At 46.2% G+C, this 27,604-nt stretch overlaps 1 pseudogene; it reads left to right on the top strand.

The window, feature by feature from the left end:
- Positions 1–17,150: 17,150 nt before the first annotated feature.
- LOC101038951 (large ribosomal subunit protein eL20 pseudogene) lies at positions 17,151–27,172 on the top strand (annotated as a pseudogene).
- The last annotated feature ends 432 nt before the right edge of the window (positions 27,173–27,604 follow it).

Below are 27,604 nucleotides of genomic sequence, written 5' to 3'. Positions count from 1 at the left end.
CATCTTTGTACCTGTTGACTTTCAGGGGTCTCTGAGTGGACTTTCAGTTTGTTGATGATGAAGTTATTTCTTTCTGTTTCTTAGTTTTCCTTCTAACATTCAGGCCCCTCTGCTGCAGGACTGCTGAGGTCCACTCCAGGCCCTGCTTGCCTGGGGATCGCCTGCAGCAGCTGCAGAACAGTAAGGGTTGCTGCCAGTTTCTTCTTCTGCTATCTTTGTCCCAGAAGCATATCTGACAGATGTCAATCTGAGCTCTCCTTTTGAGGTGATTCTTTGGATATATGGGGGTCAAGGAGCAGGCTGTCCTTTATAGGAGCTCAAGTGCTGAGCTGTGAGCTCTGCTGTTCATTCAGAGCTGCTGGGCAGGTACCTTTAAGTCTGCTGCTCATAAATGTGCTCTGTCCTGGGGAGTTAGGGCTTTATTTATAAGTTTCTGTCATGCTGCTGCCTTTTTTCAGGGCTGCCCTGCCCAGTGAGGAGGCAGCCTAGTCACAGTCTGCCTGCAGAGGCTTTGCTGAGTTGCTGTAGGCTCTGCCCAGCTGCCCTGTGAACTTCCCTGCAGTCCTGTTTATATGGGTATAGTTAGAACTGCCTTGGCAATGGTGGCCTACCTCTATAGTGGTGGACTCTCTCTGTAATGGTGGGCTGCCTCCTCAAAGGTGGGCTGCCTCAGCAATGGTGGACTACCTCAGTAGTGGTGGACTGCCTCAGTAATGGTGGACACCCCTCCCCGACAGAGTTGGACTGTCCCGGGTTCAGCTGTGCTTGCTGTGAAAATCTGAATCCAGAGCGTTTCAGATTGCTGAAATGCTCTGGATTTTTTTGTGGGGGTGGGATCTGCTGAGCCTGATCACCTGGCTCCCTGCCTCAGATCCCTTTTATTTTTTTCATTTCAAGGGTCGACTCTGCCTCACAGGAGCCCCAATCACCAGCTAAAATGGTGCCTCGACCTGTGTATTTTGTGGGGAGACCTGCCACGCCAGCCAAAACAGCCACACTGGCTACCCATGGGGCTCCTCTGCCGGGGAATCTCCTGGTCTGTGGGCAATAGAAATCTGTCTGGAAGTGCGGTGTCCACTGACCCCCCATGCTTTCGCTGGGAGCTACAATCCTCAGCTGCTCCTAATCGGCCATCTTGGATCCGTCTCACCTATGGTGTTCTTACAGAAAGAGGAGAAGACACATGCAGACAGACATGGAGAAAAGAGGGCTATGTGAAGCCACAGACCCAGAAAGCAAAGAGGCCATGTGAGGACGGAAGCAGAAGTTGGAGTGGGCAGCTGTTATGCAGGGAAAATCAAGGATTGCCAGCAACTGCCAGAAGCTAGGAGAGAGTGTGTGGTCCTGCTGGCTCCTCAGTTGGGAACTTTTGGATTCCACAACAGTTGAGAGAGGTTTTGTTTGTTTGTTTGTTTGTTTGTTTGTTTTGAGACAGGGTCTTGCTCTGTCACCCAGGCTGGAGTGTGTAGTACAGTGGAGCTGTTTTGGCTCACTGCAACCTCTGCCTCCTAGGTTCAAGCGATTCTCCTGCCTCAGCCTCCTGAGGAGCTGGGACTACAGGCACCAGCCACCATGCACAGCTAATTTTTTTTTTTTTTTTTTTTTTTTTTTTTGTATTTTTAGTAGAGACGGGGTTTCACTGTGTCAGCCAGGATGGTCTCTATCTCCTGACCTCGTGACCTGCCTGCCTCCCCCTCCCAAAGTACTGGGATTACAGGCGTGAGCCACTGTGTCCAGCCAGAAGTTTCTATTGTTTGAAGCCACCCAGTTTGTGGTAGTTGGTTGTGGCAGCCCTAAGAAAGGTGTCCTTGATGAATATGGAAGAGTAATGCCATGAGCCCAGTAGCATTCCTGTGGCTGTGTGTACAGAAAGGCTTCCAAATTAGTTGGTATTTTTCACTCCCTCTTTTGCTTCTAGACTTTTTTTTTGTTTGTTTGTTTGTTTTTGAGACGGAGTTTTGCTCTCATTACCCAGGCTGGAGAGCAATGGCGTGATCTCAGCTCACCGCAACCTCCGCCTCCTGGGTTCAGGTAATTCTCCTGCCTCAGCCTCCTGAGTAGCTGGGATTACAGGCACGCGCCACCACGCCCAGCTAATTTTTTGTATTTTTAGTAGAGACGGGATTTCACCATGTTGACCAGGATGGTCTCGATCTCTCGACCTCGTGATCCACCCGTCTCGGCCTCCCAAAGTGCTGGGATTACAAGCTTGAGCCACCGTGCCCGGCCTAGACTTTGTTTTAAGATGTACTTCATTTCTCCCCTCATTCTGGAAGTGGCTGTCCTTGAAATGAGGACAAAAACTAATCAAATTCTCTTACTACACTTTTTAATATTCTAAAATGATGTATGACTTTTTCTTCTGGATGCTTCTTCACAGTGAGTACGAAGACTCCTTAAATATTGCTAATCATGTGCTTTTGTATTTCACAAGTGACCATAAATTGACGGGTCTTGGGGGTGTCGGTCATATTCCAGAAGCTTTTCTTAAAGTAGCTGTGACAGACGTATCTATCCAGATCAATTCTTTTATTTTATTTTGCAATATTTTATTTTATTTTTTTAGAGATGGAATCTCTCTATGTTGTCTAGCTGGTCTCTGACTCCTGGGCTTGAGTGATCCTCCCATCTCAACCTCCCAAGGTGCTGGGTTTATAGGCGTGAACCACTGTGATCCCAACTTATCCAGGTCAATTCTATCAGCATCCTCTGGCTTCCCCTGACTGCATTTGAGGTTCCTCTTGCTTCATTCCATATCCTCTTGGCTATGGAACCTTATTTTTAAAAAGTACTATAAGGCTGGGTGTGGTGGCTTGTGCCTGTAATCCCAGTACTGTGGGAGGCTGAGGCTGGTGGATCACCTGAGATGCAGAGATTGAGACCAGCCTGACCAGCATGGAGACCACCATCTTTACTAATAGCATGCCTGTAATCTCAGCTACTCGAGAGGCTGAGGCAGGAGAATTGCTTGAACCCAAAAGGTGAAGGTTGCGGTGAGCTGAGATTGCACCGCTGCACTCCAGCCTGGGTGACAGAGCAAGACTCCATCTCAAAAAAAAAAAAAAAAAAAAAAAAACAAGTAATATATTGGGTCTGTCTTTAAGACTTTGGTGAAAACATGTTAGAGAAACAAAGGGGACTATTTTCCTTCATGCTTGTTCCCTAGGTTTTTTTTTTTTTAATTCTTTTTTTCCTTTCCTTTCCTTTTCTTTTTTTCTTTTACAGAGAGGAGGTTTCAGTATGTTGGCCAGGCTTGTCTCAAACTTCTGACCTCAGGTGATTCACCCGCCTCGGCCTCCCAAAGTGCTGGGATTACAGGCTTGAGCCACCGCGCCCGGCTCCTTTTCTTTTTTTCTTTTACAGAGAGGAGGTTTCAGTATGTTGGCCAGGCTTGTCTCAAACTTCTGACCTCAGGTGATTCACCCGCCTCGGCCTTCCAAAGTGCTGGGATTACAGGCATGAGCCATCATGCCTGGCCTTTTTTTTTTTTTTTTTTTGAGAGAAAGTCTCCCTCTGTCACCCAGGCTAGAGTGCAGTGGTGCTATCTTGGCTCACTGCAAACTTCACCTTCTGGGTTCAAGCAATTCTCCTGCCTCAGCCTCCCAGTTAGCTGGGACTACAGGTGCTTGGTGCCACACTTGGCTAATTTTTGCATTTGTAGTCAAGATGGGGTTTGACCATGTTTGGTTTGTTCACTTGTGATATGGAGTCTTGCTCTGTTGCCCAGGCTGGAGTGCAGTGGCATGATCTTGGCTCACTGCAACCTTTGCCTCCCAGGTTCAAGTGATTCTCCTGCCTCAGCCTCCTGAGTAGCTGGGGCTACAGGTGAGCGCCACCACACATGGCTAGTTTTTGTATTTTTAGTTGAGATGGGGGTCACTGTATTGGCCAGTCTGGTCTGAAACTCCTGTCCTTGTGATTCACCCACTTCAGCCTCCCAAAGTGCTGGGATTACAGGTGTGAGCCACCATGCACAGTGGAAAGATTTGGCTGGAGGCTTTGCCAAGGGGCACCTGTGAATCAGGCAGGTTCGATACCTGTCCTCACAAAGCTCTGAGTGTGGTTCAGGAGGCAGTCATCACACATGTAGTCATAACGGTGAGTCATGAATGTCAATGCTGGTAAGTGCTTTGAAGAGAAATGCTATTGACAGAGAATAACAGAGATCTCATCTCAAAGGGGGCCAGAGATGGTGAAAGGAAGAAAGGGGAAAACCCAAGGCAGGTTCTCTGAGGAAATGACTTTTAGGCTGAAACGGGGAGGAGGGGGAATCCACCAGGTAAAACGTGGGGAGTAGGGGTTTCTCTTTTAGAACCACATTTTCTTTTTTTTTTTTTTCCCTTTTATAGAAAAAATAAAATATATGTGCAGAGATTGCTAGTCCCTTGATGACTTCTCTGCCTTTCTTCCTTGTCAGAGAACACCACTGTCACTCATAATGGCTGCATTTCCGGCAACTTTTGCAGCTCCCCCTGTGATTAATTCTGGCCATTGGAAGTGCCATTTCTGGGACGCATCCTTAAAGGGAAGTGGTTTTCCTCTTCCTCCAACCTCCCTTTCCCCGGTGACTTGGAACAGGGACTTGGTGTTAAGCCATCTTCCGTCATTTGGCAGGCCAACACCTGTGGGTGGCAAAATGGCAACTGGGGGCCCCTTCACCACTAACTGCCGGCAGTCCCACTCATATCTGAGACTGAAATAAACTACTGTCTCATGTAAGCCTTTTTGGCTGGCGGTGGAGATGGCTCTCTGTTATATACAATTGAACTTACATCTTAACCAAATACAGTATATAATACTTAGCATAACATTTAAATTGAATAAAAGAGAGTATAGCTGGGAGTGGTGGCTCATGCCTGTAATCCCAGCACTTTGCGAGGCTGAGGTGGGTGGATCACAAGATCAGGAGCTCGAGACCAGCCTGGCCAACAAGGTGAAAACCTCTCTCTACTAAAAAAACAAAAATTAGCTCGGCGTGGTGGCGGGTACCTGTAATTGCAGCTACTGAGGGAGGCTGAGGCAGGAGAATTGCTTGAACCAGGGAGCTGGAGGTTGCAGGGAGCCAAGATCTCATCACTGCACTCCAGCCTGGGAGACAGAGTAAGACTCTGTCTCAAAAAAAAAATTAAAATAAAAAAAAAATATAATTAAACCACTGGATTCCCTAGTATCACATTCTTTGCCACCTATATCTAGAATAAAGTGTTATCTTGCAGCCTATGGTACATTTTTTTTTGTTTTCAAGGCAAGTCTTTCTTTGTTTTGGCTCACTGAAACCTCTGTTTCCCAGGTTCAAGAGATTCTCCTGCCTCAGCCTCCCAAGTAGCTGGGACTACAGGTGCACGCCATGAGGCCTGGCTAGTTTTTTTTGTATTTTTTGTAGAGATGAGGTCTCACCATGTCGCCCAGGCTGGTCTTGAACTCCTGAGCTCAAGTGATCCGCCTACCTCAGCCTCCCAAAGCACTGAGATTACAGGTATGAGCCACCGTGCCCGGCCCCTGTGGTCCATTTAAAAATAAATGTTTGTTAAAAAAAAAAATCTCACAGTAGCTCATCATCTCTTTAGATGTTTTCACTCAGCCACTCCTGCCTTAGCTGTGAATTTGCTCAGCTGCTCTGGTTTTTATTCTACTCTAAATTCTTTATCACCCGGAATCAAACTAATTCACTTGGAAATAAAAAAAGACTTCATGATACTGAGAGCTGAAGATCAGACTTCATATGTGCAGTGATTGGTCCCTACTAATAGGGAATAGTAATTCCACTACTATTAAAGCAGGAGGACTATACTGTCTTTTGCCACCACCACTGCACCTTGATCAGTGTTTGGGGACGTCCCTCCCACCTTGGTCCCAGTTCATCTTGCTGACTTTTTGTATTGCTACCTGATAGATATCTGAAGTTGCCTTAGATTCTGGCTACAATGAGCGAGTTACGTTTGAAGAGATGTGGACCAGAGCTCTGGTTTTATGGCATTGGATATGTGAACCATCTTACTCATCAACAGCTGAGGTGAACCCACATGTCTCCACCTTACCACCACCACACACATACAGACAAAGCAAACCTCTATCCAACAAGTGACTTTTTTTTTTTTTTTTTTTGAGACGGAGTTTTGCTCTTGTTACTCAGGCTGGAGTGCAATGGTGCGATCTCGGCTCACCGCAACCTCCGCCTCCTGGGTTCAGGCAATTCTCCTGCCTCAGCCTCCTGAGTAGCTGGGATCACAGGCACGCGCCACCATGCCCAGCTAATTTTTTGTATTTTTAGTAGAGACGGGGTTTCACCATGTTGACCAGGTTGGTCTCGATCTCTTGACCTCGTGATTCACCCGCCTCGGCCTCCCGAAGTGCTGGGATTACAGGCTTGAGCCACCGCGCCCGGCCTGTGACTTTTGTTAAGAAATCAACACAGTGTTCTTTCTTTTTTTTTTTTTTTGAGATGGAGTCTCACTCTGTCACTCAGGCTGGAGTACAGTGGTGCTATCTCGGTTTACTGCAACCTCTACCTCCTGGGTTCAAGCGAGTCTCCTGCCTCAGCCTCCTGAGTAGCTGGGATTACAGTCATCTACTGCCACTTCCAGATAATTTTTGTATTCTTAGTGCAGACAAAGTTTCACCATGTTGGCCAGGCCGGTCTCAAACTCCCAACCTCAGGTGATCCGCCCGCCTTGGCCTCCCAAAGTGTTGGGATTACAGGTGTGAGCCACTGCGCCCAGCCTAACACAGTAGTTCTTAACATTTACTATTATTTCACACGATAAGCAAAAGCATAAACACAAATTCCAGAAAAGTGAAACGACCTCAAGAACACATGAACATTATTCATGGATCCTCTTGTGAGAAGAACTTGGGCATTCATGATGCTACTGTGTTCATTAATATTGTAAAACATACCCAAATACTACCAAAGGGTGTTAAACTATGCTACACACACACACACACACACACACACACACACACACACACTTAGAACTTGCCGTCTATTTCTCTATAATGCAACGGCATTCACATGGGAATAAGACTAATTATAGAAGTAAATAGATTATGGAAACCTTGGTTGCACTGTCATAAAATCAATTCATATCTGGGTGGGTCCAAGAGTTTACTTGGCAACATTTTCAACACAACTGAAGGGATTCATACTGCCTTACAGAGAAAGTCAGCTGGAGAGTTGAATGCAGAATCTCATAATCGGATTTGTGCTCTGGCTTAGTTGATTCTGAAAAGAATTCAGCCAAATAAAAGCAATGCATTAGAGAATACTATTTTGAGCAAAAGATTTTGTGAAATAGCACAGATCCATTGACCATAAATAATTAGTCGATTTAGCATTCCACTACTATTAATTGAACACCTGTAGAGTGATGGGGACTATTGTGAGGGAAACATAAGACTGGGGTCACAACAGGGTGTGTACATCTTCTGGTGATCATTTGCACTAGGTCCCAAATTCTTTGCTAGAAAAACATTGTTTTTGAATGGTTGCTTAAAGGTACATTAAAGCGGTCACTTTAAGAATAGCAGTGAGAGGCCGGGCGCGGTGGCTCAAGCCTGTAATCCCAGCACTTTGGGAGGCCGAGGTGGCTGGATCACGAGGTCAAGAGATCGAGACCATCCTGGTCAACATGGTGAAACCCCGTCTCTACTAAAAATACAAAAAATTAGCGGGGCATGGTGGCACATGCCTATAGTCCCAGCTGCTCAGGAGGCTGAGGCAGGAGAATTGCCTGAACCCAGGAGGCGGAGGTTGCGGTGAGCCGAGATCACGCCATTGTACTCCAGCCTGGGTAACAAGAGCAAAACTCCGTCTCAAAACAAAAAAAAAAAAAAAAAAAGAATAGCAGTGAAACCAGGCATGGTGGCTCATGCCTATGATCTTAACACTTTGGGAAACTGTGGCAGGCTAATGGCTTGAGCTCATAAGTTCAAGACCACCCTGGGTAACTTAGCAAGAACCTGTCACTATAAACAAATACAAAAAACAGCCAGGCCTGGTGGCAGGCGCCTGTAGTCCCAGCTACTTGGGAGGCTGAGGCAGGAGAATCATTTGAGCCCAGGTTTGTTGAGGCTGCAGTGAGCCCAAATTGTGCCATTGAATTCTAGCTTGGGAGACAAAGTGAGATCCTGTTATTTATTTATTTATTTATTTATTTATTTTTTTCTAAGACGGGGTTTCACCATGTTGGTCAGGCTGGTCTTGAACTCCTGACCTCAGGTGATCCGCCTGCCTTGGCCTCCAAAGTGCTTGGATTACAGGCATGAGCCACCATGCCCGGCCTAATTTTTTTTTTTTAAGATGGGGTTTCACCATGATGGGCAGGCTGGTCTTGAACTCCTGACCTCAGGTGATCCACCCACCTCAGCCTCCCAACGTGCTAGGATTACAGGTGTGAGCCACGGCGCCCGGCCTGTGTCTTTATATATATATAGCAGTGAAGGCCAGGTGTGCTTGTTACACCTGCAATCCCAGCACTTTTGGGAGGCTGAGACAGGAGGATCCCTTGAGGCTATGAGTTTGAGACCAGTCTGGGCAACATAGTGAGATTCAATCTCTACATTTTACAAAATAATAAAGATTAAATATGTGTGTATGTGTGTGTGTTTGTGTGTGTTTATACATATATATACACTTTTTTTTAAGATGGAATTTTGCTCTGTCGCCCAGGCTGGAGTGTAGTGGTGAAATGTCAGCTCGCTACAACCTCCACCTCCTGGGTTCAAGCAATTCTCCTACCTCAGCCTCCCGGGTAGCTGGGATTACGGGCACACGCCAAAATACCTGGCTCATTTTTGTATTTTTGGTAGAAACGGGATTTCACCATATTGGTCAGTCTGGTCTTGAACTCCTGCCCTTAGGTGATCCACCCACCTGGGCCTCCCAAAGTGCTGGGATTATAGGAACGCCAAGCCTAAAATATTTTTTAAAAGTTAAAAAGAAAACAAGATTATTAGTGTAAACAGGGATTTGACCTGAGGCTGCTTTTAGTGCCGGCTATCCATTCTCATGCAAAGTCTTTCAAGGTCTAGCCCTGCCTCTCTCTGTAGTTTCCTGTCTCAGCACCTATCCCCTCTCTCTTTTCTACAACCAACTGAAACTATAGCTCCCTGTGCCTTTATACAAGTTAGTCACTCTTCTTGGACTACTTATCTTCCCCTTTTGACTTAATTCCTTCTCATTCTTCAAGACTTACCATAGTACATACACAAACGAACTGAAAGTAGGAACATATAAAGATTTTTTTTTTGAGACCAAGTCTTGCTCTGTCATCCAGGCGGGAGTGCAGCGGCACCATCTTGGCTCATTGCAACCTCCACCTCCCGGGTTCAAGCGATGCTCCTGTCTGTCTCCTGAGTAGCTGAGATTATAGGCACAGCCAATTTTTTTTTTTTTTTTTTTTTTTTTGAGACGGAGTTTCACTCTTGTTACCCAGGCTGGAGTCCAATGGCGCGATCTCGGCTCACCGCAACCTCCGCCTCCTGGGTTCAGGCAATTCTCCTGCCTCAGCCTCCTGAGTAGCTGGGATTACAGGCACGAGCCACCATGCCCAGCTAATTTTTTGTATTTTTAGTAGAGACGGGGTTTCACCATGTTGACCAGACTGGTCTCCAATTCCTGACCTCAGGTGATCTGCCTGCCTTGGCCTCCCAGAGTGCTGGGATTACAGGTCTCAGCCACCAACTGCAGATTTTTTTTTTTTGAGACAGTCTCCCTGTGTTGCCAGGATGGAGTGTAGGGCGAGATCTTGGCCCACTGAAACCTCAGCCTCCTGGGTTCAAGTAATTTCCCTGCCTCAGCCTCCCAAGTAGCTGGGACTACAGGTATGTGCCACCACTCCCAGCTAATTTTTTTTGCATTTTACTAGAGACAGGGTTTCACCATGTTGGCCAGAATAATCTCGATCTCCTGATCTCGTGATCTGCCTGTCTTGGCCTCCCAAAGTGCTGGCATTATAGACATGAGCCACTCTGCCGGCCACAAACAGATGTTTATACACTCGTCTTCATGGCCGCTTTATTCATAATAGCTAAAAGATCAAAGCCACCCAAGTGTCCATCAGTGAATGAATAGACAAATAAAATATATATTTGGGTGGGGTGCAGTGGCTCACACCTGTAATCCCAGCACTTTTGGAGGCTGGGGCTGGTGGATCACTTAAGGTCAGGAGTTTGAGACCAGCCTGACCAAAATGGTGAAACCCCGTCTCTAAGAAAAATACAAAAATTAGCTGGGCATGGTGCTTTGTGCCTGTAATCCTAGCTACTCAGGAGGTTAAGGCAGGAAAATCGCTTGAACCTGGGAGGTGGAGGTTGTAGTGAGCTGAGATTGCGCCATTGCATTCCAGCCTGGGTGACAGAGCAAGACTCAAGAAAACAAAAATTAAATAAATAAAAAATAAAATGCATATTTATATAATGAAGAGTTATTCAGCCTTAAAAAGGAAGGACATTTGGACATGTTACAACGTAGATGAAACCTGAGGGCATTACGCTAAGTGAAAGAAGCCAGACATAAAAGGACAAATACTGTATAGAGTCTTGCTCTCTTGCCCAGGCTGGAATGCAGTGGCATGATCTCAGCTCAGTGCAACCTCTGCCTCCCAATTTCAAGTGATTCTCCTGCCTTAGCTTTCCAAGTACCTGGGATTACAGGTGCCTGCTATCATGCCTGGCTGATTTTTTTTTTTTTTTTTTTTTTTTTTTTTTTTTTGTATTTTTAGTAGGAACGAGGTTTCCCCATGTTAGCCAGGCTGGTCTCAAACTCTTGACCTCAGGTGATCCACCCACCTTGGCCTCCCAAAGTGCTAGGATTATAGGCATGAACCACCACACCCAGCCCATTTTATTTATTTATTTATTTATCTGAGATGGAGTCTTGCTCTGTTTCCTGGGCTATAGTACAGTGGTGCTATCTTGGCTCACTCCAAACTCTGACTCCTGGGTTCAAGAAATTCTTGTGCCTATGTTGGTCAGGCTGATCTTGAACTCCTAACCTCAGGTAAGCCACGTGCTTTGGCCTCCCAAAATGGAGGATTATAGGTGTGAGCTACCACGCCCAGCCAACAAGCCTATTTATTTTATTTTTATTATTGCTATTATTTTTTGTGACAGAGTTTCTCTCTTGTTGCGCAGGCTAGAGTGCAATGGTGAGATCTTGGCTCACTGCAACCTCTGCCTCCTAGGTTCAAGCCATTTTCCTGCCTCAGCCTCCTGAGTAGCTGGAATTACATGTGTCAGCCACCACATCCGGCTAATTTTGTGTATTTAGTGGAGATGTGGTTTCTTCATGTTGATCAGGCTGGTCTCAAATTCCTGACCTCAGGTGATCTGCCTGCCTTGGCCTGCTGGGATTACAGGTGTGAGCCACTATGCCTGGCCAACAAGTTTATATTTTGAAAAACTTAATACAGACATCGTCTCCTTTATGAAACCTTCCGACCCCTGCAGATTGCGATGAGGGTTCCTCCTACAGGACCCGCACCCAGCACAGTCTGGTTCTGGCAGTACACCACCATCTCATCATTTTCTCATATTGTAGGGATGCACACCATATAGAAGGTAAAACATTCAGTATCTTTCCTATTTAGTTGTTATAACAGTTATGATAACATTGATCAGTTGTATTACACTCATTTGTACTAGCTGTAAAATCGTTGAAGATAGGAGCTGTCTCTTTTATCTGTGTGTCTCCTAAGACTCACCAGACATTTGTCCACATGAGTTTATCAAATAATAAAATTAAGTTAAGTGAATTATTCCTGGACACCTAGAGAGGGAAAGAAACTTTGGAGACTGAGGAGAACATTGCGTCTATCCTCCTGGTACTTGAGCGAGTGTGTGTATAAAATGCATCGCAAAATTCTTGCACATAGTAGGCATTTAATAAACAGTGGTTCTTTTCCCTTTTCCCCTCATTTTACGGAGAAAGGAATTGAGACCCACAAAGGTGAAGTAATTGGCTCAGAGTTAAATAACCTGACAACAGAAGAGACAAGCACCGCATCTTCCGGTCTAGTGAGTCCTTTTTTTCCTGTAACATGGGAAACATGGAATGTGGGAATGACCCTCGACCCCAATAGCAATAGGTTTACAAATAACTTTTTTTTTTTTTTCTTTGAGACAGAGTTTCGCTCTTGTTACCCAGGCTGGAGTGCAATGGCACAATCTCGGCTCACCGAAACCTCCGCCTCCTGGGTTTGGGCAATTCTCCTGCCTCAGCCTCCTGAGTAGCTGGGATTGCAGGCACGCACCACCATGCCCAGCTAATTTTTTGTATTTTTAGTAGAGAGGGGGTTTCACCATGTTGACCAGGATGGTCTCAATCTCTTGACCTCGTGATCCACCCGCCTCGGCCTCCCAAAGTGCTGGGATTACAGACTTGAGCCACCACGCCCGGCCCTCAAATAACTTTTTTTTTTTTTGAGACGGAGTTTCGCTCTTGTTACCCAGGCTGGAGTGCAATGGCGCGATCTCGGCTCACCGCAACCTCCGCCTCCTGGGTTCAGGCAATTCTCCTGCCTCTGAGTAGCTGGGATTACAGGCACGCGCCACCACGCCCAGCTAGTTTTTTGTATTTTTAGTAGAGACGGGGTTTCACCATGTTGACCAAGATGGTCTCGATCTCTCGACCTCGTGATCCACCCGCCTCAGCCTCCCAAAGTGCTGGGATTACAGGCTTGAGCCACCGTGCCCGGCTCAAATAACTTTTTATTATGGACGTTTCAAACATACTCAAAAGTAGGGAGAACAGCGTAATGAGCCCTATATGCCCGTCACTCAGCTTCGACCATTGCCAACACTGTCCATCTTTTCTCATATACATTTCCTCCAGCCTTCACCCCTACCCCATCCATTTTGAGGCAAATCCTAAACATTTTACAAGTTCTAACTGTATTTTTCATGAAATTATTTTATGTGTTTAGTCTCTAGAAAGGATGAACTCAGCTGGAAAAGATTTCAATCAGATAACACCTCAATTTTTCTATCAAAAGAAATTAGACATCAGATCTTCAAAACACCCACAATATTTATAGACTTTCAGAATCTTGCCTAAGTGTGCATGCCAAAACATAAGTAACAACTGATTCTTAATCTCTAGAGATCAACAGCCTTCTTCCAGTGCTTCTTTCTCTGTTGACTTTTCATGCCCCTGTAGTATCATTCTCAGCCTGTTTAAATGATCCTCTCTACCCTCCTGCAAATGCCAACTTTTGTGCTTTTCTTTGTATAGTTTTTGCATCTTAGAATGCCTTCTTTCTTCCCAAATCCTTCAAGATCATTTCAGGAACTTTATATGACCTGAAACGTCCTTAGATGATCTCACCCTTAGAATGACATAGGGTTTGATGGTCACAGCAGTTTCGCACTTTATCATTATTTTATTATTATTATTGTTATTATTTTTCAGTGAGAGTCTGACTCTGTTGCCCAGGCTTGAGTGCAGTGGCGTGATCTCAGCTCACTGTAACCTCAACCTCCTGGGTTCAAGAATTCTCCTACCTCAGCCTCTTGAGTAGCTGGGATTACAGGTGTGTACCACTACACCTGGTTTTTTTTCCTTTTTTGGTACTTTTAGTAGAGACAGGGTTTCACCATGTTAGCCAGGCTTATCTCCAACTCTTGACTTCAAGTGATCCACCCACCGTAGCCTCCCAAAGTGCTGGGATTACAGGCATGAGCCACCATGCTTGGCCTGCACTTAATTATTAATTGTTGTACATGTATCAGTTTTGCTTTCTTTTTTTATTTTTTTGAGATGGAGTTTCGCTCTTGTTACCCAGGCTGGAGTGCAATGGCGCCATCTCGGCTCACCGCAACCTCCGCCTCCTGGGTTCAGGCAATTCTCCTGTCTCAGCCTCCTGAGTAGCTGGGACTACAGGCACACGCCACCATGCCCAGCTAATTTTTTGTATTTTTAGTAGAGACGAGGTTTCACCATGTTGACCAGGATGGTCTCGATCTCTTGACCTTGTGATCTACCCGCCTCGGCCTCCCAAAGTGCTGGGATTACAGGCTTGAGCCACCGCGCCTGGCCCAGTTTTGCTTTCTTTTTTTTTTTTTTTTTTTGAGACGGAGTTTCACTCTTGTTACCCAGGCTAGAGTGCAATGGCGCGATCTTGGCTCACCGCAACCTCCGCCTCCTGGGTTCAGGCAATTCTCCTGCCTCAGCTTCCTGAGTAGCTGGGATTACAGGCACACGCCACCATGCCCAGCTAATTTTTTGTATTTTTAGTAGAGACGGGGTTTCACCATGTTGACCAGGATGGTCTCGATCTCTTGACCTCGTGATCCACCTGCCTCGGCCTCCCAAAGTGCTGGGATTACAGACGTGAGCCACCGCGCCCAGCAGTTTTGCTTTCTTAACAAGATTTCAGGTTCCTTGATGACAAAGATTTTGTCTTAAAACTTTTTTTAGGCCGGGCGCGGTGGCTCAAGCCTGTAATCCCAGCACTTTGGGAGGCCGAGGCGGGTGGATCATGAGGTCAAGAGATCGAGACCATCCTGGTCAACATGGTGAAACCCTGTCTCTACTAAAAATACAAAAAAAAAAAAAAAAAATCAGCTGGGCATGGTGGCACGTGCCTGTAATCCCAGCTACTCAGGAGGCTGAGGCAGGAGAATTGCCTGAACCCAGGAGGCAGAGGTTGCGGTGAGCCGAGATCGCGCCATTGCACTCCAGCCTGGGTAACAAGAGCGAAACTCCGTTTCAAAAAAAAGAAAAAAAAAAAAAAACTTAAAAAAAATTTTTTTTTAGCCTGGGCAATATTGTTAAACCCCATCACTACACAAAAAGTACAATACAAAAAAATACAATAAATTTACCTGGTGTGGTGGCATGCACCTGTATTACTAGCTACTTGGGAGACTGAAGCAGGAGGATCACCTGAACCCAGGGAGGTGGAAGCTGCAGTGAACCATGATTGCGCCAGTGTATTCCAGCCTGGGCCACAGAGTGAAATCTCATTTCAAAAATCAAAAACAGAGCTGGGCGCAGTGGCTCACACCTGTAATCCTAGCACTTTGGGACACTGAGGCGGGTAGATCACCTGAGGTCAGGAGTTCGAGACCAGCCTGACCAATATGGTGAAACTCCATTAAAAAAATAAAATAAAATAAATAAATTAAATTAAATTAAAAAAAATCAGAAACAGAAACAAATTGTTTTTGTGTGTGGATATTTCCTCATTCCTCCTATCCCTGTTCTAAGACCACTGATGGGGTGGGGAAGCATGTAGAGTTGCTCATCATAGTTTGTTGATGAATCTTTGCACACTCACATTTTGGGCCATTCATATACGCTTTTTTTGAGACGGAATCTTGCTCTGTCACCAGACTGGAGTGCAGTGGCACAGTCTTGGCTCACTGCAACCTCCACCTCCCGGGTTCAAGTGATCCTTCTGCCTCAGCCTCCCAAGTAGCTGGGACTACAGGCGCATGCCACCACGCCTGGCTAATTTCTGCATTTTTAGTAGAGACGGGGTTTCACCATGTTGGCTAGGATGGTCTCCATCTCTTGACCTTGTGATCTGCCCACCTCGGCCTCCCAAAGTGCTGGGATTACAGGCGTGAGCCACCCCTCCTTGCCTACTTTTTGTATTTTTAGTAGAGACAGGGTTTCACCATGTTGGCTAGGTTGGTCTTGAACTCCTGACCTCAAGTGATCCACCTGTTCTGCCTCCCAAAGTACTGGGATTATAGGTGTGAGCCATCGCAACTGGCCACTATCTTAACTATTTTTTTTTTTTTTTTGAGACGGAGTTTCGCTCTTGTTACCCAGGCTGGAGTGCAATGGCGCGATCTCGGCTCACCGCAACCTCCGCCTCCTGGGTTCAGGCAATTCTCCTGCCTCAGCCTCCTGAGTAGCTGGGATTATAGGCATGCGCCACCATGCCCAGCTAATTTTTTGTATTTTTAGTAGAGACGGGGTTTCACCATGTTGACCAGGTTGGTCTCGATCTCTCGACCTCGGGATCCACCCGCCTCGGCCTCCCAAAGTGCTGGGATTACAGGCTTGAGCCACCGCGCCCGGCCTATCTTAACTATTTTTAAGTGTACAGCTCAGTGACATTAAGTCCATTCACATTATTATGTGACCATCACATCCATCTAGCAACAGAATGGTTTTCATTTTCCAAAATTGAAACTCTGTGTCCACTAAATACTAACTGCCCATTCCCTCCTCTCCCCAGCCCCTGGCAACCACCATTCCATTTTCTGTTTTTATGAATTTGCTATTCCAGATACCTCATATGAGTGGAAGCAAACAGTATTTGTCCTTTTATGTCTGGCTTATTTCATTCAGCAGTGTCTTTAGTGTTCATTCAGGTTGTAGAATGTGTCAAAAGGGTTTGCTGTTGCTGTTCCTCTTTCTCCTAGAGACAAGATTTAACTCTGTCACTCAGGCAGGAGTGCAGGGGCAAGATCATGGCTCATGGCAGCCTCAACCTCCTCGACTTAAGCGATCTTCCTACTCCAGTCTCCTGAGTAGCTGGGACTACAGGCATGTGACCCTGAACCCAGCCAATATTCTATTTTTTGTAGAGATGGGGTCTCGCTATGTTGCCCAGGCGTCTCTGAAACTCCTGGCCTCAAGTGTTCCTCCTACCTAAGCCTCCCAAAGTGCTGGGATTACAGGCATGAGCCACTGAGCCTGGCCTGTTTGTTTCTTTTCCTTCCTTCCTTCCTTCCGTCTTTCCTTCCTTCCTCCCTCCCTCCTTCCCTCCCTCCCTTTCTCTTTCTTGGGGTAGTAATTGTTTTGGGTTTTGTTTTAAAAAAAGGAGAGAGGGCTGGGCACGGTTGCTCATACTTGTAATCCCAGCACTTTGGGAAGCCAAGGTGGGCAGATCATGAGATCAAGAGATCAAGACCATCCTGGCCAACATGGTGAAACCGTGTCTCTATTAAAAAATACAAAAATTAGCTGGGCGTGGTGGCACGCGCCTGTAGTCTCAGCTACTTGGGAGGCTGAGGTAGGAGAATTGCTTGAACCCAGGAGGCTGAGGTTGCAGCGAGCCGAGAATGTGTCACTGCACTCCAGCCTGGTGACAGAGCGAGACTCTGTCTCGAAAAAAAGAGAGCAATCTGATTTTTTAGAAATCCACACAAATATTTATTGATGCAATGATAAAAAGTCTGGGAATTGCTTCAAGATGTTGTCGTGGGGTGAGTGGGTGAGGGTCCAGTTGAAATTAGATGGGCCATACGTTACTAATTGTTGCAGCTTTGTGACAGGTGCATAGGGGAGTGATTATATAATAGCTATGTTGATCTATGTTTGACAATTTTTTTTTTTAAGATGGGGTTTCGGCCGGGCGCGGTGGCTCAAGCCTGTAATCCCAGCACTTTGGGAGGCCGAGGCGGGTGGATCACGAGGTCGAGAGATCGAGACCATCCTGGTCAACAAGGTGAAACCCCGTCTCTACTAAAAATACAAAAAGTTAGCTGGGCATGGTGGTGCGTGCCTGTAATCCCAGCTACTTAGGAGGCTGAGGCAGGAGAATTGCCTGAGCCCAGGAGGCGGAGGTTGCGGTGAGCCGAGATCGCGCCATTGCACTCCAGCCTGGGTAACGAGAGCGAAACTCCGTCTCAAAAAAAAAAAAAAAAAAAAAAAAAAAAAAAGATGGGGTTTCACCAGGCTGGTCTCAAACTTCTGACCTCAGGTGATCCGCCCACCTTGGCCTCCCAAAGTGCTAGGATTACAGACGTCAGCCACCACACCCAGCAGACGCTTTTCATACTTAATTATTAAAAAGCACACAAACCAGTGGCTCATGCCTGTAATTCCAGCAGTTTAGGAGGTTGGGAGGTGCAGATCACAAAGTTAGGAGTTCAAGACCAGCCTGACCAACATGGTAAAACTCCATCTCTACTAAAAATACAAAAGTTAGCCAGGTTCACTGGGGAGCCTGAAGGAGAAAAAAAAAAAAAATAGCCGGGCATGGTGATGTGTGCCTGTAATCCCAGCTACTCAGGAGGCTGAGGCAGGAGAATTGCTTGAACCCAGGAGGCGGAGGTTGCAGTGAGCCGAGATTGCACCAGTACACTCCAAACTGGGTGACCAAGCAAGACTCCGTCTCAAAAAAAAAAAGCACACACACTTGTATCTGGAAGGTCATCTGCTGTTCCTTTAACACTGCTCTCCTGAAACGTGACCCCCTCCCTCTTTTCATTTGCAGTAAGGACATTTGTGGTCCTGGAGGATGGTGTCTGTTCTCTGCTGAAGCAGGACGGGAGCCTGTCCAGAACTGTTTACAACTGGCACTTTGGGCCCAGTGATACACCGCCAAGGTTGTATATAAATCAGGTATCCTTTAACCACTCTCACTGATGGATTTATCTGGCTGTGCTGCTTAGAATTTGGGTAGGTGTGGCCGGGCGCGGTGGCTCAAGCCTGTAATCCCAGCACTTTGGGAGGCCGAGGCGGGTGGATCACGAGGTCAAGAGATCAAGACCATCCTGGTCAACTGGTGAAACCCCGTCTCTACTAAAAATACAAAAAAAATTAGCTGGGCATGGTGGCGCGTGCCTGTAATCCCAGCTACTCAGGAGGCTGAGGCAGGAGAATTGCCTGAACCCGGGAGACGGAGGTTGCGGTGAGCCGAGATCGTGCCATTGCACTCCAGCCTGGGTAACAAGAGCGAAACTCCGTCTCAAAAAAAAAAAAAAGAAAAGAATTTGGGTAGGTGTTCAGAATCCAGACACACAAAGTCAGAGGATTTGACCTTGTGCCCTTGCCTGGCATGCATGGATTTGTTCAGCATTTCCCAGCCTGGCTGAGAGGGGCCCATGCGAGTCATACCAGGTGACCCTCCTGGTATACTCCATCTTCATCTGGGGCTTGTCAACTGTGGTGGGAGTTGAGCTGAGGAGTGGAGGGGAGGGCTGGTAAACAAACAAACAAACCCAACCAGCCTCATTGTATTAAACTCCTTAAAAGCCTTTGTCCATCCTGGGGGTGTGGGGAGCAGAAAGTAAATTGCTTTCCTTTAGGAGTTGGATTAACTCTTCCAGGCCAATAGAATTAGTTCAGTAATTACAGTCCCCTTGCCTTAGGATTTCCCCGAATGATATTTTTAATGAGCTATGTCTCCCTATTGCTACCAATGCCACAATTTAACAGAATTGACTGGTAAACTCAGCCAATAACAGGTTTGACTAATTTTTTTTTCTCAGAATAGACCAGGTGTTCTTGTGAAGGGATCAATTGACTGCTTGTTTCAGAACTGAGAAGGCGCAACCTCATTAGAGGCCGCCAGTAGATGAGCCCTCTAATCCTTATTCATTTTCAGAGCAAGAATTGTAGTGTCTTGCACTCCAGCCGGTCAGCGAGCCTTTTGTGTTGCTATCAAGTCTGAGTCCCTTGTTTCCAATTTGCTACATAATTTCTCTTCTGGCTTGCAGCTTCCGAGAAAAGGAGTAACAGTAAGCAAGTTTTAACTGACAGGTTTTGAAACCTGAAAGTTAAACATCTAGACAGGTTAGCAGTTGCCTTTAAAAAGCTTTAAAGAAGATTGCAGTTGAATTGATTTTCAACTTCTCAGGCAGCGGCGTTTATAATTGAACAGCTCTGAAATTCCAAGAAAAGGTCTACTTTTATTTGCTAAATATCTCATCTCCCTCTGCAGCACAGAAGGTTGGAGAAATGGGAAAAAATAAGGATTAGTGTCTTTTTAATTAAAAGTAATCTAGGGAAGTTTTAAGGACTTCTCTCCACTCTCTTTTAAGCAGAAAAGTAGAAAACGTCCCTACAATGGCCTTTTAAAGAGAAGCTGCCTAAGACAGAAGGGTTGATGCCTGAAGTAGGTTAGTAAATGGCTCCCGTTTGAGAGATAAATTTACTCGGAGACCATTGGAGTGTCGTTTAGTATCTTGGAAGAGATAATTAAACCAAATATTAGCCTGGTGTCTTGAAAGGGTTAACTCATCTCTCAAGGCCATGCAGTTGATTTCTAGAGAGCACTTTATTCACCTCCCTCAATCCCAGGATGGAGCCCTTTGTCCTCAGCTCCTCTGAGCTGGGGCTGTACAGCTCAAATCAAACACACTGGACTTCCCAAAGACTTAAGCGCCTTCAGTATCAGGCTCTGTTCTGCACAATTCCCCCAAGGAGGCTACAGTCTGTTGTATGTTAGCGCACAAATTTGTCATGTATGTAGCGGCTGTGTGCTGGTCGGCTCTTAATAAAGCCATACATTCATAAAGGCAGGTAGGCACCGTTCCTCCGCGTGTGGGCTTTGGAATCAGGCACATTCAGGTTTGGATGCTGACCCTGATCATTCCTAGCTGGGTGACCTTGGGCACATTATTCAGCAACTCTAAAGGTTAGTTTCTTTCTCTACAAAATGGGACGATGGGACTACATCCCTCCCAGGGAGCTAAGACCTCGAGGAGGAAGTCCCAGGGAGTGTTTGTTGACTGAAGGCCTGTTTTGTGGCTCAGGGCCTAGTGCTGAATGAGCTCTCTATGGGTGTTAGCTACTGCTGTTATTATTATTATTGTTGTGAAATCTTCCCTGTCCTTTCTGTGAAGTCTCTATGGGGTCCCCTAGAAAAAGCTAATGACTCCCTACTGCGTTCCATCACAATTTGCAGGTGCCACTAGTATAGCTCTTACCACGTTGTATTAGATATAACTGCTTGTTTCCCCCACCCTGACAGTTCTTTTTTTTTTTTTTTTTTGAGACGGAGTTTCGCCCTTGTTACCCAGGCTGGAGTGCAATGGTGCGATCTCGGCTCACCGTAACCTCCGCCTCCTGGGTTCAGGCAATTCTCCTGCCTCAGCCTCCTGAGTAGCTGGGATTACAGGCATGTGCCACCATGCACAGCTAATTTTTTGTATTTTTAGTAGAGACGGGGTTTCACCATGTTGACCAGGATTGTCTCGATCTCTCAACCTCGTGATCCACCCGCCTCAGCCTCCCAAAGTGCTGGGATTACAGGCTTGAGCCACCGCGCCCGGCCACCCTGACAGTTCTTGTAGAAATGAAAACAATGCCTGGCACAGAGGAGGTGATCAATAAATGTAACTTCATTTTATTTATTGAGAGTCTGACTTGGAGGGGGCAGTAGCTCACACCTGTAACCCCAGCACTTTTTGAGAGGCCAAGGTGGGTGGATCACCTGAGTTCGAGACCAACATAGAGAAACCCTGTCTCTACTAAAAAAATGCAAAATTAGCTGGGTGTGATGGCACATGCCTGTAATCCATGCTACTTGGGAGGCTAAGGCAGGAGAATCACTTGAACCCAGGAGGTGGAGGTTGCTGTGAGCCGAGATTGCACATTGCACGCCACCCTGGGCAACAAGAGCAAAACTTCGTCTCAAAAAAAAAGAGCGCTGGGTGCGGTGGCTCACGCCTGTAATCCCAGCACTTTGGGAGGCTGAGATGGGTGGATCACGAGGTCAAGAGATCGAGACCATCCTGGTCAACATGGTGAAACCCCGTCTCTACTAAAAATACAAAAATTAGCTGGGCATGGTGGCGCGTGCCTGTAATCCCAGCTACTCAGGAGGCTGAGGCAGGAGAATTGCTTGAACACAGGAGGCGGAGGTTGCGGTGAGCCGAGATCGCGCCATTGCACTCCAGCCTGGGTAACGACCGAAACTCCGTCTCAAAAAAAAAAAAAAAGAGTCTGAATTAATAGACACATTGTTTTCCAGCAAATGCTCATTGGATGTCTACTACAAGTAGATACTATTGTTTTCCCCATTTCATAATGGAGGAAAAGAAGGCTTGATGTAGTCAAAGTTACCCAAAGCCAACTAGAAGGAAGGGATAGAGCTAGGATTCAAACCCAAGTGTGTGAAAGCTGGGACAATATGCTATTGATCTTTGCATACTTACTTTTTTAATTTTTATTTTTTCAGAGATGTTGAGGGGGCGTCTCACTACTTTGCCTAGGCTGGTCTCAAACTCCTGGGCTCAAGCAATCCTTCCACTTCAGCCTCCCAAGGTGCTGGGATTATAGGCGTGAGCCAACTCACCCTGCCCTTTTTTTTTTTTTTTTTTTTTTTTTGAGACAGAGTTTTGCTCTTGTTACCCAGGCTGGAGTGCAATGGCGCGATCTCGGCTCATCGCAACCTCCGCCTCCTGGGTTCAGGCAATTCTCCTGCCTCAGCCTCCTGAGTAGCTGGGATTACAGGCACGTCCCACCATGCCCAGCTAATTTTTTGTATTTTTTAGTAGAGACGGGGTTTCACTATGTTGACCGGGATGGTCTCGATCTCTTGACCTCGTGATCCACCCGCCTCGGCCTCCCAAAGTGCTGGGATTACAGGCTTGAGCCACCGCGCCCGGCACCCTGCCCTTAATCTTTGCATTCTTAGCACCTAGTGCAATTCCTAACACCAGGCGAATGCTCCATAAATACAGAATGCAATGGATGCTTTAGAGTTAGCTGTCATTCTTCATCCTGCCAAGCTAGAGAAGACCCAGTGACTCTTGTTTTTGTTTTGTTTTCTTTTTTTCTTTGAGACCAAGTTTCACTTTTGTTGCTCAGGCTGGAGGGCAGTGGTGCGATCTTGGCCCACTGCAACCTCTGCCTCCCAGGTTCAAGTGTTTCTCCTGCCTCAGCCTCCCAAGTAGCTGGAATTACAGGCACCTGCCATTACACCTGCTAATTTTTTGTATTTGTAGTAGAGATGGGGTTTCACCACATTGGCCAGACCTGGTCTCGAACTCCTGACCTCAGGTGATCCACCAGCCTCAGCCTCCCAAAGTGCTGGGATTACAGGCATGAGCCACCGTGCTTGGCCTCCAATGACTCTTCTCAGATCTGTTATTTGTGCTGGTTTTTTGGCTGTTTGTTCTCAGATCCAGTCCTCACACTGCCCCTGATTTTGTCTGGATCATGCACAAGGGGTTGGCCTGCAAACGGCATGGCCTAGCTCCTTCCTCAACTGGCTCCCAGCTAGGTTTCACCAATGGGAGGCCTTCCAGCAGGACATGTAACCACGGGGGCAACACAGGCACAGTCAAAGATGCTGCCTAAAACAGAGAGGAAGGGAAGAACTACTCTGACTTCTTCCTTCTTCCTGTATCCTTCCTCCCTTATCTCCTTTCAGGGCCTCCCGCTGACTGACCATAGTTGGATTCCAGCGAGTAAGGCAGCCTGAGAAATAAAGTTTGCTCAGGCGAATTCCTCTGTGATGCAGGGGTGCAGTGAATGGATCTGAGAGCAGTCAGGCAAACTGTTCCTCTTTCTCTCTAGGTACAAGTTTCTTCCAATCCGGAGCTTTGTTAGATACGGAAGGTTCTGAATTGGGAGGGGCTATCTGGAAAAGTAGATGGTGGTGGGTGGGGAAGAGGGCCGAAATCCTCTCTCTCTTTTTTTTTCTTTTCTTTTCTTTTTTTTTTTTTTTTTTTTTTTTGATACAGAGTCTCGCACTGTCCCCCCGGGCTGGAGTGCAATGGCTTGATCTCAGCTCACTGCAACCTCCATCTCCTGGGTTCAAGTGATTCTCCTGCCTCAGCCTCCTGAGTAGCTGGGATTACAGGCATGTGCCACCATGCCTGGCTAATTTTGTATTTTTTTTTTTTTTTAAATAGAGATGGGGTTTCTCCATTGGCCAGGCTGATCTTGAACTCCTGACCTCAAGTGGACTGCCTGCCTTGGCCTCCCAAAGTGCTGGAATTATAAACATGAGCCACTACCCCCAGCCAAAGTGTATCTTAAAGCAGAGGCTGATACATGTTTTTAACTTGCACTTTTTGTTTTTTTAATATACCATTTACCCTGTGAAAAATGGTCACTTATCTGGAAGATGTTGTATTCACTTAAGACTCCCACTAGAGTGGCCACGGGAACATTGTTCATGAATTTGTGGCAGAATGAGACTCATCAATAGCTCGCCTAATAAATATAGATTAAAAGGATATCCAATATCTGCCTTAAACCCACCAAGGAATATAAATTTGCAGCAAGAGATCAAGACTCTAATGAAGGCAGCAGGAGATGGCTTTAAAGACAATTCCCTGTTGCAACTTGATGATGAAAATCAGTCTTAACTGTGCATTTAATTTCTTTTGTGGGTTCAAAGCAGATCCCTAAAGTTTTATTCGAGGAAGGTTAATCATGATAGTCTTTGGAGTCTATAATGCTTCTATTATTGGGTAGAATGAGTAAAAGATATTTGTGTGAATAATATTTTGCCTTTTTAAAGTGAGGTGTTATGTAGAAAAAAAAAGAACCTGCAAAAATACTATCTTTGTAGACATCTTTGAATAAATAAATGTGGGAAAAGATGTAGGGTTCATTAATACACAGCATTTATTTGTAAAAAAAAAATGCCTTCCTAACTTTCCACAAAACCCATGTTTCCTAAGCAAAATTCTGTATATTAAATATGGAAAGAGATCTTATTTTTAAATAAAAAGGAAATAAGGAAAGGAAATAAGAGCAACAACAAAACTTTTTCCTTGATGAGGTGGTAGAGACCTATTTAATGCAGAACAACATTTTAGAAGTCCATGGCAGGTTCATAAAATTTGTGCACTCTTTCCTTTTTTCTTGTTGATTTCCCTTTTTGGCCTTCTCTGTGCCTTTCGGGAGTGGCTTAAATTGTCAAATATGCCATACTTTATTGACTTTCCCGCATTCTGTGATCCTCTCAGTTCAGCTTCCCAAGTAGCAGAGACCACAGGTTGCACACCACTATGCCTAGCTAATTTTTATTCATTTTCATTTTTTGCAGAGATGAGGTCTTGCTATGTTGCCCAGGATTCATCTTCTACTCTTGCTTCCTCTTTCTCTCTAGCTCTAAGCCAGAAGTCTTCCCACTTACTATGCATAAGGATCAAATGAGAATTTGAGTTAGAAATGCAGTGATTTCTGGGCTGGGCACGGTGGCTCACGCCTGTAATCCCAGCACTTTGGGAGGCCAAGGTGGGTGGATCATTTGAGGTCAGGAGTTCGAGACCAGCCTGGCCAACATGGTGAAACCGTGTCTCTACTAAAAATAAAAAAAATTAGCTGACGTGATGGCGCACCCCTGTAATCCCAGCTATTTGGGAGGCTGAGACTGGAGACTCGCCTGAACCTGGGGTGCAGAGGTTGCAGTGAGCCGAGATCCTGTCACTCCACTCCAGCCTGAGTGACAGAGAGAGATTCCATCTCAAAAAAAAAAAAAAAAAAAAAAAATTTAGTGATTTCTGTGTTGCCATCCAGGAATCGTGAGTTTTGTCAAAAACTGTAAGTATTGCTGTTGTAGGTGTTGAGATACACTATTAGGTTATGGAGTAAGATGTTAGCTTTCCCCAGGGTATTTTCATTTTATTAAGAGAAGAATGGCCAGGTGCGGTGGCTCAAGCCTGTAATCCCAGCACTTTGGGAGGCCGAGGCGAGTGGATCACGAGGTCAAGAGATCGAGACCATCCTGGTCAACATGGTGAAACCCCGTCTCCACTAAAAATACAAAACAAAAAAAAAAAAATTAGCTGGGCATGGTGGTGCGTGCCTATAATCCCAGCTACTCAGGAGGCTGAGGCAGGAGAATTGCCAGAACCCAGGAGGTGGAGGTTGCGGTGAGCCGAGATTGCGCCATTGCACTCCAGCCTGGGTAACAAGAGTGAAACTCCGTCTCAAAAAAAAAAAAAAAAAAAAAGAGAAGAATGAATCTTTAATTGTAGAATTACAAGCACCAGTAATCCTTATGGCTAGGGGTTTTCTTACGAAGAGGAGCTTAGCCTTCTGACAGATTCTATTGTAAGGCCCCCAGTTCTCCTTGCTTCCCTCTGGCTTCCTCTTTACCCCTACTAATTAACAGACGCAATGGGGGTGCAATGGGGAGGTGGGGCCACCGAGGTCTAAGGATATTATCAATCTATGGTTTAGAATTCAAGGGCTTGGCGGATCACTCTTTGGTAGATGACTTTTTCGCTGTGTTAGGTTTTGAAAATTTAACACAAGCTGAAAAGTAATCAAAATCTATATTCAGAACTTGCCTTACATACAAGAAGTTCCTTCTGTAACCTGAGTTAAAGGGAATTGGTTTTTAACAATGGCTCCATTCGTCAACATAGCTGAAATTCTACTATTACAACTGATGGCCTTTGGACCCTGGAAAATTGTTAGGCCTCAAAAGTCTAACAATTAACAACGCACCACAAACTTCTAGGTCAATATCACCTTAAACTGGAGCCAGTGAACGTTTTGGTGGTAGTCTACGATGACTGGAATTAGGACCATAAAAAGTGGCAGGGAGCCGGGCGCGATGGCTCAAGCCTATAATCCCAGCACTTTGGGAGGCCGAGGCGGGTGGATCACGAGGTCGAGAGATCGAGACCATCCTGGTCAACATGGTGAAACCCCGTCTCTACTAAAAATACAAAAAATTAGCTGGGCGTGGTGGCGCATGCCTGTAATCTCAGCTACTCAGGAGGCTGAGGCAGGAGAATTGCCTGAACCCAGGAGACAGAGGTTGCTGTGAGCCGAGATCGCGCCATTGCACTCCAGCCTGGGTAACAAGAGCGAAACTCCGTCTCAAAAAAAAAAAAAAAAAAAAAATACAAAAAATTAGCTGGGCATGGTGGCACGTGCCTGTAATCTGAGCTACTCAGGAGGCTGAGGCAGGAGAATTGCCTGAACCCAGGAGGCGGAGGTTGCGGTGAGCCGAGATCGCGCCATTGCACTCCAGCCTGGGTAACAAGAGCGAAACTCCATCTCAAAAAAAAAAAAGTGGCAGGGAGTGCGGAGAGAACGCCACGAAGGCCTCAGGCACACTACCACGGTACAAGGTGGTGGGTCGCTGCCTGGCCACCCGCAAATGCCACACACCGCCCCTCTACCGCCTGCGAATCTTTGCGCCTGATCACGTGGTCGCCAAGTCCCCCTTCTGGTACTTGGTATCTCAGTTAAACAAGATGAAGAGGTCTGCTAGGGGCAGGTGTTTGAGAAGTACTCCCTGCGGGTGAGGAACTTCGGCATCTGGCTGCGCTATGACTCCAGGAGTGGCACCAACATGTACCGGGAATACCGGGCGCTGTCACCCAGTGCTACTGAGACATGGGCGCCTGGGCCCACTCCCCCCAGATCATGAAAGTGGAGGAGATCGCAGCCAGTGAGTGCCGCCGACCTGCCATCAAGCAGTTCCACAACTCCAAGATCAAGTTCCCGCTGCGCAACCGCCTCCAAAAGCTACCCGTCACCACCAAGAGGCCCAACACCTTCTTCTAGGTGCTGGGCCCTCGCCCGCGTGTGCCCAAATAAACCCAGGAAAGCCTCAGTAAAAAAGAAAAAAAAAAAGTGGGAAAGAATAGGAGAAAGAGGAGTTATTTACTCTGAACACATTAAAAAAAATTAAATTAAAATTGGCTCATGCCTGTAATCCCAACACTTTGAGAGGCCAAGGCGGGTGGATCACTTGAGGTCAGGAGTTGGAGACCAGCCTGGCCAATGTGGTGAAACCCCGTCTCTACTAAAAATACAAAGATTAGCTGGGCATGATGGGGGGCACCTGTAATCCCAGCTACTCAGGAGGCTGAGGCAAAAGAATTGCTTGAACCTGGGAGGTGGAGGTTGCAGTGAGCCGAGATTGCGACACTGTACTCCAGCCTCATGGTCAGAGTGAGACTCTGTCTCAAAAAAGAAAAATAATTAACAAATTAA

The sequence above is a fragment of the Saimiri boliviensis genome, chromosome 4, assembly GCF_048565385.1.
Source record: "Saimiri boliviensis isolate mSaiBol1 chromosome 4, mSaiBol1.pri, whole genome shotgun sequence".
Classification (NCBI taxonomy): Eukaryota; Metazoa; Chordata; class Mammalia; order Primates; family Cebidae; genus Saimiri; species Saimiri boliviensis.
Note: the sequence above shows the minus strand (reverse complement) of the source record. Positions and strands in the feature narration are given on the sequence as shown.